Here is a 13,023-nt window from a genome sequence, read left to right as displayed (position 1 = left end):
GTAGGCAATTGATTTTTTAAATTGTTGTACATTAAAGTGTTCCAAATCATGGGGCAGCTTAAAATTATTACCTGTCAGTGTTCACTTACCAAAAGCAATAAATTAGCACAGTTTCAGTCTGACAGGTGCAGTTTTCTGTCAGGATTCTTAAATAATACGAAACAATAAAGCCAACTGTGTTAATCCATGCCCACTTAGATATATACATAAATTCAACCAAATAAACATCTTTTTTGTAATATTTCATATTCTCAGCTACATGTGGACTTTTGTGTTTGTTTATACTTTCTACTTTTTCTTTTCCTCAAGAGTTTAAGGCTAAATAATGAGAGACCTGATCTTCATCTTCTTGAGATGCAGAGGTTATGACATTTTTCAACAGTATCTGAAAAAAAGTTCTGGTATTCAGTAAATGGAAATACAGTGATATTCCAGTCTGTCCTGCTTTCCAGAGACCTAGAGGCATAGCCCTAATCATGCCTTTCTTTTTGTGGTTGTGTTTCTGACCTTCCAGTCACAAGATGTACAAGCTGTTCTACCGCCAGCTACCATCCAGCAGCAGTCATGTGGTTACAGGGCTTGTTCTTCAGAGGTGCTGACCTGCTGGATTTTTGACTGACTTGTATTGCTGAGTAAGAACCTCTTGCTTCCAAAACATCATGCAGTTTAACAGAATTATTTTTACATTACCCAAGAAGTGGAAATGCTTTAAGAGATAGTATGTTTTCAAATGTGTTATGGCCATCTCTGCTAGTACTACCATCTTGTGGTGGTACATCATGGTGGCCATGCTTTGAGAAGTCTTATCTCTCCAAGGGGAAAAAGAAACTTGCACTTTAATTTGGCAGTGACCAAGGGTATTATTTGAGGTTGTTCCATGCGGTTCTTTCTCCACCATCACTTTTTCTAATCCTGCAGAATCTTCACCCATTTAGCATGTATATTCCACCAGTGCTGAAATTGCACCGAATTTGTTTGGCCGAGGAGACTTCAAGGATCCTCTGAAAACCTCTGAAAGTGGTAGTCTTTCCCTGTGTGTTCAGGGGGCTCAGGATCACTGCACTCCAAATGCAGAGGCATTAAAAACTGGACCTCTAAAGTATTGCCATCACAGGAGCTTGAGAATCTCAAGGAGAATCCTAAATCTCGACACTCCTCATTGTAATTTTTGTATAAATGTCCAAATAATTAGGAAACCACTGTTTCTTTACACTGTGTTGTATGTGACATTAGATTTTGTTGTATTTTAACAATATGTAAAATTACATTCTGTCCTGTTTGTGCTTATGGTCAGTAGGAACCCAAAACAGAATAAACACTTAAGTACTTGGCTATTTGTCATAAGATACTTGAACATGTACATGCTCCTTCTGATACTGAGTATTTTAATGGAGTATTAGATGATATCTCTTGTGGTCTTTGCCTTTTATTAGCAACAGTTTTCTGGGGTTTGCTTTTTAAATTGTGCTAAAAACTATACATTATTAAGATCTCCTTTTTAGCCAAGTGGTAGCCACGAGGCTGATCTGATTCTCCTAGCAGGGTGTCAGCTCAGTCACCTCACCTGTTGTAAAGTGTTGTTTTAGTATTTTAGTGCCTCAGATACCACCAAAGCTGGTTCTGGCTTGCACGGAAGTAGCTTCTGGAATTGCACCTTTAAACAAATCTTTTTTTGTACGGTTGTTTTTGATTAATAAAAAATACCCAGATTATAGTTTAAATCTCTAAGGATCTCTTAGTCTGTTTGAGTCCTTAGAAACATGATGAATAGAGTTTTCATTACCTTTATTGTGTAGCTAATTTGCATAGCAAATTCTTTGTTTTTCCTACGGAAACAGTGAGTTAAAGGAGAAAAAGTAGAGCCCTAAAATACATATATTTTTATGGCTGGAGATGTATGAAATGCAACAAGAAGTACCACTTGGGGAAGAAATTGAATAATTGTTTATGCCAGGGGAATCTACTGTATGGAACTCACAGCGAATGTAATAGGGATGTCTGAAACTCACAGTGTATGTAATAAGGATGACTAACTGTACATTTTAGTGCCTTTTTTCTTGCAAAATGTTTATTCATAAATTACTAAACATAAATAATTATGAATTTCTGAGAAAAAGTGTCTAAATATTGTTAATAGAAACTGTATATTCACAGAAGAGTCAATAAATCATCATCTATTGTTACACATTAATTAGACAAGATTTTTAGTCTCCATTCTTTCACAGTTGTTTTCAAATAATGTCATTTAATTTACACACAACTGTGCTATTTCTGTCTCCTAAACTAAACTCCACTCAACTGCACGGAACAGAGAAACTTTCTTAGTTGCCCTGTCAAATTTTGTGGCAGAAAGTGCTGGCTGTGAGGCCTGTTGCACATATTCACCACGGAACTTTATATTTGGTTTGATTAGGTGCTGATACAGTCATAGGTTCCTCTCAAATGTTCTCGCTGTAGACCTATTGGCAGATCAGGTTTGAATTTGAGTTAAGCACCAGCAGTTTGCTTCTAGGCAGCCTATGTCAGGTGCTGCTGGGCAATAAAAACAGTTGGTTCCTAGTAAGAACACCTTAATAATCTCAGTTCAAAGACTATGTGGAAATCCAGGAAACTAAACCATGCTGTGACACATTCAAGAAAGCCAAAGTCTGTCCCATTCACAAGCAGCAAGATGAACAATGGGATTTGAAAACATACAAGGCTGAGTGTTTAGAAGTTAGGAGAGGAGAATGAGAGCAGTAAGTGGATAAGGATAACCTGACCATTCTCCCTGTTTTTCTAGGTTTTTTTGTGCAGACTGTATCTGCTGAAAGCCACGTTGGTATGGGAGGTTTCCAACAGTGTCTTGTCTATGCCACATGTAGAACTTGACAGTGAGTATTCCAGCATCCAGAGGAACTGGGATGCAACTGTAGAAGCAGCTGGATTCATGCACATAAGACCATGCAAAAACCGTTTTTTGCAAGGTCAGGCTGCAGCTCCATCTAATCCGGTGTCCTGCCTACAAAAGAGGCTTGTAGCATCTGCCCTGTAAAAAGTTAAAATAAATGCAAGTGTACAATATTTCATAGCATGCCCTGCTCCATGAGGCAGAGGGTCTGTCAGACCATAGTGGAATCTTTGTATATAATGACCTTTAATGGATTTTTCTTGTAGAAATCTGTGCAAGATATTTCTGAGCCTATGTGAACTGTAAGTAACAATGTGTTCCAAATATAAGCAGAGTGAAGAAATACCTTGCTTCGTTAGCTCTAAGGCCAATTGCTGCTAATTTAGCTTGCTTCCATCTCTCCATATATAACCTTGAGTTAGGAACTCATAGATATTAAATCTGGTTCAAGTAAGATAAGGGCTAATAATAATAGCTCGTTCAGCCTGTTTCTCTCACAGCAACACAAGTTGGTTTTTAGGTGATACCGAAAAATAACAGCAACACTCTTCCAGTGTGTCTGATCAGAAGACAACAAATACTTTCATGAGATATGAAAGAAGACAGAAAGAGTAGCATAATTATATATAGAAGTAAGGACAGAACTTCACTTTGATCGTTTTCAAGCAGACACTCTTCAGTTAAAATTAAGTTTGATGTATTTCTTTGCTAACTCATTTTCAGTAAGACGGAGTAGCTCCACTAGTTAAAAAAGCCTTTGTGCTAGATGATTCCTTTTGGCTAGAAGAATACTCCTCGTATCATTTCATCTTACTGAAGCTTTCCAGAATATGGCCACAGGACAGCAAAATATAGGTTTGAAGGTTTCTGTCTACAACCTTTGTCTTACCACGTTGGATTACTGAACAGAAACAATCAGGTTTGTGGCTGATGACACCATCAAACTCCACAGTTTTTCCTTGTAATTAAATCTACAAGATTCAGCATGGTATGCCATAATCACAATTTTTTTTCCAGATAATTTGAATGTTCCATGATAAAGGTAAAACCATGAACTGAAGGATCACATCTGACAAATGCTTATAAACCTCGCTGGTTCCCTGAAGTGGCTCACTACCAAGCTGCCACCAAACCCCTTTAATTTCTAAACCAGCCAGCTTGGGAAGTTTCACACTTCAAGTTCTTGGTGACAAAGTGACGAGAACAACAAGCAGATTCCACTTCAAAGTGGAAATGAATGTACCTGTCAGCAAAGGGCATTGTTTATCAAACAGAATGAAATGGAAATCAATAGTAATAAATATAGACAAGAAGCTAATGAGGTTCAATAGTAATAAATAAACAGTGGGAAAAGAAGTCTTGACCAGCAGATCTAAATACAAGAAGAGAGTTTCTGAGGTGTACAAGACAGAGAATGAAACCACTTAAAATTTTAAACTCTATGTTCCTATTAGTATATGCCAATGGTAAATTTTTATTGATACAAAAAAGGAAAATATTAAAAGTATTAATACCGTATGTATTTAGAAAGCTGTGAGATACTGTTTTATGGATGATGGCTGACTTGTCATATGAGGATGGCTAAGAACCCCACAGCCTTTCCTACAAAAAGAGAACATTAAATTTCTTCTAGAGGGAAAACCAAAATTTGGAGGGTTGGGGTTTTTTCATTAAAACGTGCAGGACATTTGTACCAAAAGTCTGAGGAATAATGGCTGACCATTGCTGCTCAACTGATCATCATCTTGGAAGACTGGGAAAATTCTGAAACCTGGAGGTGCACTGGTGGTTGCTAGTTGAGAAAAGGGTCATGAGGGAAAGCTGTGTGTAATTAGTGTCCCTTCTCCCGAAAAGAACCCACAACCTTACCAAATAAATCTGTTTTTGTTCTTAGGCAAAGTCAGAATTATGATAAAAAAAGGTAACTGCACTGATAAAAATCACATGAGCATTGATAAACTCCTTGCTTCTGTCCAGCATGATTTATGAAAAAAGAAACAGTCCAAATTAAATGGTCTTAAATCTACTTACCTGACAGGCATAAAAACACTTGTAAAGCAGTTGTTGGTCAAAGCTTTTCCTAAAGATGTTCCACAGGCATTAGTAGCAGGAATAATCTTGAAGGAAATGTGCAAGTCATCACTGTCATTTACACCTGGCACCAACTTAGCCAAGAGAGTGGTGACCAGGGCCAGGCATACATATGATTCAGCCTGGCTTGTTCTGTGAGACGGGCCAGTTCACAAAGGCATCTCAAAGCAGAGACAAAACTCTGAATTTGGAGCTGGTGTGCAGAGGCTACAGGGGAAAAGCCTACATTCCAAGTCAGTAGTGTTTCTGGATCCCTGGGGCAGGCATCTGACAGGGGCTCCTGAGGTCTTGCACCAGCAAAGAGAATTAAAAAGGAAACGTAAAGGCAGGATGATGGTAAGACATGGAAGTGCTACCACCCCACATAGCTCTAGGGAGTTCAACAACAAAATATTGTTGGATCTCACACCTACACTTCACACCGATGTTGAAGCTGAACAGGTGAGGGTGCTGGTGGGAGCTCTCAAACCGATGGGTAAGACAGGATATATACCAGCCATCTTAATGGGAGAAGTCGTTTGGGGTTGTAAGTTGGAATCTGGTGAGCTAGCATGACCTAAGTGCATAATAAATTCACTCAGGAATAAAAAATATTACGGCTTTTTAATAAGAAAAGAAAAAGGAGATCTACCAGAGTAATCAGAGTGAGAAGTGATGGGCAGCCAACACGCCGTGAGAAACACCTCTCAGGTACCTGGGGCTGCTCCTCGTCCCGATGCCGTCCCGCTGAGATCAGGTGCCTTTCCAGGGAATGCGGTAACTCGGTTATGGACTCGGTCCAGAGGCAGCGGCTGTCAGAGAACGAAACGCCAGCGCCCGGGGCCGTGCAGAGCGCGGGACCCCCGGCCTTGCCCGCTCCCTCCAGCGGGCGGCAGCCGCGGGCCGGGGCCGCGATCCCAGCGGGCGGGCAGCTCCTCCCGAGGAGCGGGAGAGTCTCCGGACCGCCGCTCCCCCGGGACGCGCCGGGCGCCTGCAAGCCCTGAGCGGGAAAGCGGCTCCGTGCCAGCGGCTCCCGGATGGGCAGCCGCGAGCGGGGGATCCCCCGGCACCCCCGGCACCCACCGAGTTGTCCCCGGAGAGCGGCTCCAAAGCGGGTCAGGGATGCTGCGCACGGATCGGCGGTGCCGCTGCCGCGGACGGGGCTGTTCTAAACTTATTTCCTCGTCGGTGTTGGAAGCCATGCCAGCATCTTTATTTCGTTTCGGGCTAAGCCGGTGAGCGACTGGTTTACACTGAGAGAAGATCAATCACTTCCCTAGAGAAATCAGTATTACACACTGCCTATATATAGGCAGTACACTGCCCGCTGTACTCGGCTTGCAAGCCGAGTGAGAGTGAGCAAGGCTTTCCACATCCTTTGACTACTCCCACTCCACTGAATTCTAGGCTTTTGTGGGTTTAACACAAAACCAGAACAAGGGAAACACATTGCAGGTGAAATCCTTCAATTTTTCAGCCTGTGGAAGTGTTCCCATTGATACCGGGCTCCAGGAAATCCTCCACAAGGGTCAGGGCAGGATCCTAACCCGCAGGAGATTTTGGCAGCCTACTCTTTGCTTCCTACTCAGAAAGAGAAATTCCCTAAATTTCCATCTGTCTTGTGTGTTCATTGCACGGCCCAGTCAGGGAAATTCTTGAAAGTCTTCAAGGTATTTGTTTTGTGCCACGTTATGTCTACCCTAAGAAAAAGAGTTGTATTTCAGTGATGGTGGTTGCTGTCTTATAAAACGTTAGTTAGGGCAAGCTGTGAGCATCTGCTATACCTAAGTAGGACTTCTGAACACGCCCTGGTTCTTTCGTACAGGCTTTTCCTCATCAAGCCAGCATATGAGTACCAGGTACTAACTATCATGTTTTAAAATCACACCATTTTGCCAATCCAGGCAGAGCCTCAGGGAAATTCTCCCAGATTTTGTTTATCCACATAGTGCATAAATCTTTTAACCACTCCATTTGCCTGAGGCCACTGGGGGGTTACACACTGCATATAAGCACAGGGAACATGCCGTAGCCTTAGGCAATCTGAACTGTTGAAAAAATTGTATGTAAACAGTTATAAACAAGTTTTCAAGATCTCTTTTAAATAAGCAATAAACTAATCCTTGTCATAGACAGATAGGCACCCATGTCTCAGCTGTTTAAGAGCAAATTGCGTAAGACAGTGCCTGAAATACCTCAGTTTAAAAGCACCATCATTGTGTTCATGTGAAAATGAAAACAAAGACAACCAAATACTGAGGAGGCTGATCAGCACAGATAACACTAAAGTACACACAAAATAACCAAAGTCCCCAGTTCTTGGTAGCATTCCTATTTGGGTTGGGTTTTCAGAGAAAACATACCTGTACCCGCCAACTCAGCTTCTAGGTGCTCTTGCTATGGATGTCCTAAATAGAATCCGTTTCAGTCACTGTTCATAGACCAGGAACCTAAATTATATGCAGAGAACTCAGCCATGAGTAACTTTTTCCCACTCTCAAGCTGAGAGCTAAACAAAAGGGCTCTAGACTACACATTTTTTGACCCAAGGAAAGAGGCCCCGGAAGAATAAAAATTGCAACAACATATAAACTTGGAAAACCTGCTTGACTAATAAGAAAAAAAGACATCCAAATAATCACCCTGACCCAATCTAACTTTCAGCACTGCATGGTTGGTAAGACAGCCACTAGCAGCTGTCCCAGCTAGCAGCACCCTGCTCCCAGCTTATCATTTCTGCCTGGATGTGTCCTGGTGAGCTGGGGGTTAGTATTTACGCACCATCAGTGTTCCTCCTCCGGGAAGTGGCCTCAGCACTGGCCTCAACTGCTGCCTGCAAGTCAAGGCTCTGCTGACCACCCCAGCCACTGCAGTCCTGGCAGACCACTCTCCTTTTTGTCTCCCCAGCCTCTTCAGCTGTCTGAGGACATTACAGACCCAAGGGTGCCACAAGTTTATTTTCTTAGGAGGTAAATGAATGGCAAACAGGATCCACATCTAGTGCCTATAAGCAAAAGAAAGACACACTATTTTATTTTCCCCCCACCTCTCTCTCCCATCTTGCTTGCCAGGGCTCCTTCATCCAGGGCGTCAAAGCCTCACAGGCTTCTTCTCACACTTCTCTTGGTCCTCTATCACTGGATACAAATTTAGTCCCACAGACCTTTATTTTAATGGGATAGCTGTAATCCAAAAGCTACAAGCAGGCATCAGCTGAGATGCACCCCACTCCAGTCAGCAGCCAGCATAGCTTTTCTGCTGGAGCAAGGAAGTCTGAGAGGGGTTTGTACCTCTCACGAGTGAGCCCTTTCTGTGGCCTCTGGCCACTGGGATCTCATTAGAAGTGGCACAGTCAAACCTGCAGAGGACATAAACACAGAAATATTTTGTATATTTATAATATACAAAAATATCAAGGAGTTTTCTATACATGAGTGAGACTTCAAGGAGCAAATAGTAAGCTATGTAAGCAGAGTAAAGAATAACAAACTGCTCTCTGCTTCCAGTCACTCCAGGGAAAAATGGAAGACTGCAATGGGCAGTAAAGAGGAACCTTGGGACTCCTGCTGTCCAGGCACTTACACAAATTACATGAAGTCAAATCTACAGATACTATCGGTTTCCTTCGCTCTAGCAGAAGAACCATCTATGCCAAGCTTTCTGGTTTCAACTCTCCCTTCTCCCCCAGTTTTTGTTTTTAATAAAGAGTATTTATGCCAAGACTGAAAAATGCAACAGATCTCTATCTCAAGTTCCAGAAGAGTGGAAACTTGATATTTATTGTATTTCTGAAGAAACAGAATGTAAACAAGTAACTAAAGACCACTGTCTGTCTGGGTATGTCTGGAGTGCTCCTTCTAGCCAGTTTACTGCTATCCACCAGTTCTGTATTATCCTTGTCAGCAGAATGGCCAAGCTGTTTCTGGGCTACATCATCAGATGAGCATCGAGTAGCTTGAGTCCATGTGGACTCTTTACCTTTGGTAAAGTCCCAATATTTTCTGACCATCTTATGTCACTACCTAGTGCTCTGAAATCCAGTGAGGCTTATTAGCTCACTGATCAACCAGGCAGCAGCATGCAGCATCTCCTGGATGTGAACCTTTGGAGTTACTGTGATAGCAAGATAAGGGAACTATGGACAACACAGCAATCAGTAAAGGACATAAGGAAAGTAAGATATGGGGGCAGAACCCAGGTAAGCTTTTGTCTCACAGCATTTAGTAGCTTCAGAAAAGCGTTCTACTGCTGAAAAACTGTGGTAAGTATATGGGGTGCAGATGCCCAGTGGCAGAGCCAAGTCAGTTCAGCCAGGGCCCATTAGCTCAGGATCAGTGCCAGTCCACTGGACCCATGCTGACACAAGGAGAACTCCTTAGGTTCTCCCTCCTGCTCCTAAGTCCCTCACTGTCCACAAAGCTTACTCATTGATGTGCAGGCCCTCATAAGTACTCAGAGGTGTTTTGATTCTGACATTGTGCCCAAGCTGATAAGCCTTGCTGAGACCCACAGTTGGGAAACACAGTCCATGTAAACAGTCAAATGCTGCAGGATCTGTGAGTCTGAGCTCCGTGCTTTAATAAAGTGCTAATGCTAATGACAGATGAGCTCTTTCCTAGAAGGGTTACAGCCATGACCACTTGAAGCAGGTCCAGATCATCTATGCTCTGCCTTCCTTCTTTTGGCATGTATCAGTACCCTCACCCAAAGACTGTACCACTTGTCTAAGCAGGAAGCATGAGGACACTTCCCAAGCCACCAAGAAAACTGGAGTAAGGATGGTCAAAACCTACATAAAACATTATACCTCACAGGATTGTCCCAGTTGCCCTCCTTTCCACCAGATATCACTGTAGCTTCACTGATCTGTTGGCATCTCCAATGTTCTGAAATGACTGATTCCATGCTTTCTTTATGGACACCATTTTTGTCTGTCCTGGAAGCCTGATAGCAATTTATGTGCCTGAGAGGTCTGTCAGATACACAGAGGTGTCAAAACTACAGACACAGAAAAAGGGTTCCTTCTTTGTCCTGGGGACTTGGATGATTCCTGGGGGAAGGATTGTGAAGGACTCATGTCTAGAATATCACCAGGCTCCACTCTCTTTTCCACACGGATACATCCGCAAAGCTACTGCAAACTAAACCACTGAGGATCTCTGATTCTTCGACTACTGTACACAGAATGACTGTTGTGCTGTTGATAATACCTATGTTTTCATGATAAATTCCTTGCTTTTAGGTTTACAGAGTGTGTCAACAGTGCAACTAATAAACAAGAGACAGAGATCAGGCATCAGATGAACTGAATGTACTCAAAAGTGAGAATAGTGTGTATCCCATTGGATACCACAAAAACCACAGGAGAAATACACTAAGGGAAAGACTGACACACTTGTCATAGGAATACCCTACATATCTCTGTCTCTGTATTTCCATTCCTCTGAGTAGTAAGAAAGCCAGAATTCATTGACTTTGAACTTGGACAGAAAAATAAACAGGGTGACTCATCAAAGAGTTGGTTTGTCCTTTCTTGTGCAGTATAGTTCTGTGTGACCTAAGGAGGTCCAGACAAAATGGGTAAAAAATAGGTAGAAATTCCATGTTTTGACACAAAATTAATTACTATTTAATTCTTCCTTAGCAAAATATTCCTTAGAGAATATATAAGCTATACTTAACTGAAATAAAAAGACACTTTTAAACTAAGATTCTTCCAATAATTAATTGTAGTGAGAGAAACATTAGACTTTGAGTGAGTATTCTAACTTTTAAATAAGTTTTATTGTGTCTTTCTCACAGAAACATAAATTGCAACAGATCACAGAAAGGCTGAGGTGACAAAATGACCTCTGGAGATCATCTGAGCCAAGCCCCCTGCAGAAGCACGGCCACCCAGACACCACTACCTAGGACTATTTTCAGATGGCTCCTGAATATCTCTCAGAAGGTACATGCCACAGCTTATCTGGGCAACCTGTGCCAGTGCTCAGTTAGTTTTACATTAAGAAAGTGTTTCTTGATGTTCAGAGGGAATCTTTTGTGTTTCAGGTTGTGCCCATTGCCTCTGGTTCTGCCACTGGACACCAATGAAAAGAGCCTGGTTATTCTTTGCAGCCCCCCTGCAGGTAATTATATATGTTGATAAAATTCTCCCTTTTTCATATGTCTTCATTCCCTTGCTGTGTAAGATACTTTTTATTGTCTAAATATAACCAATCAAATGGAATGAAAAAGCTGACAAAGCTACCTTCAGCACTAAGTCCACAGAGCATGCATGAATGGGCATTCGATATGATCAAATGGTGTGATGATGATCCATCTGTGCTTTAAAAATACTTGGTTTTAACCCAAGTGCTAGACTGGAAAAGAACAAAGAACTGATTCAGAAAATGAATCTTCAGTGCATGGAAGTTCTGCTGGCAAATGGCTTGTAGCAGATGCCTCATTCTTCCTGCATAGCAGGAAAACTCTGCTCCCCATGAGACAAGCCCAAAGCCCGGGATGAAGGAGGCCCAGTAGAGATGAAAAGCAGCACAGTCTCTGCCTCAAACCCTCTCCACTGGCCATGAGGACAGCAGGGGATGACTTCTGAAATGACACCACTTACATTCTTTCCGCACTGTCTGTCAGGGCTGGACTAGAAGATAAGAGGGATGTGAAGAGCGTACTCAAAGCCCTAGCAGTGGGTGACTCAGAAACGATGGCATTCCAGTTGGCATGCAAGAGGGACTGCTTGGGATGCTTCCTCTTTTCTTTGTCTCGCTGCAGTGGGAGGAGACCTTCTTGGGACTAGCAGAGGAACAGTCCACTCCTTTTCCTAGGCAAAGATCTGAGCCATCTGTCCTTACTCCACAGATGATCACAAGAAACAAGACAGCTACTGGAAGGGGAAAGAGCTCTTTTCTACAAAAGACTTCAGTTCTTACATGGCACAAGCTTTTGTGAAGAGTTTAGGAAAGATGGCACACGCCATAGAGAAAAAACACCAGAATACAGAGGTCAGTTGAGGAGCAAGACACACCTAGAGATGCTGGTAGCAGTCTGCAGGTTCCAACAGCTGGTTAATGTGTGTCTCTGCAATCTGCTCAGAGACAGATCTCATGCTGTAGCTACATTTGAAAACAGGGGATAAAAATGTAGTAGAAGTCTTACAGGCCTATCTTTTGCAATGCACAGTGAATATCTACGTCTCCTTCTTCCCCCTCCCAATGTCATTAGTGAAGGTAAGATTACCAGTGGCATCATTGAGAAGTACCAGTTCCAGCCACAGTCTTTCTCCATACTGGGAAATGAAGCCTTGAAGGTGGAAAGCTTCCAAATTGCTGCAGAACACCACCAGAAATCACCATTGCTTCATTTTTCCTTCCTGCTGAGACATGTCATCCTTAAAGCTGTGGGGAATGCTATTGCACAAGGTTGCCACTGTTAAGGCAAGAACATTTCCTGACCATGACAGCCACCACTGACACAATCCGCAAAGCTCTTCATTCAAATATGGCTAAGGGTATTCTAGTGTATTCCCCTGCCCTAAACAGCTTTGCCAGGCAGCTTTAATTAATCTTGCCACTCTTTGGTGTATTAACCCCTAATATAAGGAATAAACAGGAATTAACACAAAGCAATGAGCAGCTTGGGGCTGTCTAATTCTAAAGAAGGTGTCGTGTCTTACCTTGAAACGTCTTTTTATGGAAAAAAAAAATCACAGGTTATTCTGAAAAGTTCTCTATAACCTTTGAAGAAAGAGAAATGACATACAAAGTTGAGTTCTGGTTTGGGACAACCATGTACTTTGTCTTCTCTCCAAAGATTTGAATGTAGCAAAACCAGATGTTTTAGAAGTCTGCAAAGCATCCGTTGGATAACCTCAAAAGGCTTTATTAAAGATAGATATGAGCACTTAATTTCTTGATTAGGTTTTTGGAACCTTCATGTTCCCCAGCCCACATTTTCTCCAGGAAACCATAAGAAAATTGCTTTGTTGCTCACATCTTACCTACCTTTCCATTGAAGAACTGAGCCATGCTGGACAAGCGTCAGCCTATCTTGGCCAGGCCATGTGG

The sequence above is a fragment of the Aphelocoma coerulescens genome, chromosome 2, assembly GCF_041296385.1.
Source record: "Aphelocoma coerulescens isolate FSJ_1873_10779 chromosome 2, UR_Acoe_1.0, whole genome shotgun sequence".
NCBI classification, from domain to species: domain Eukaryota; kingdom Metazoa; phylum Chordata; class Aves; order Passeriformes; family Corvidae; genus Aphelocoma; species Aphelocoma coerulescens.
This window is presented reverse-complemented; position numbering follows the sequence as displayed.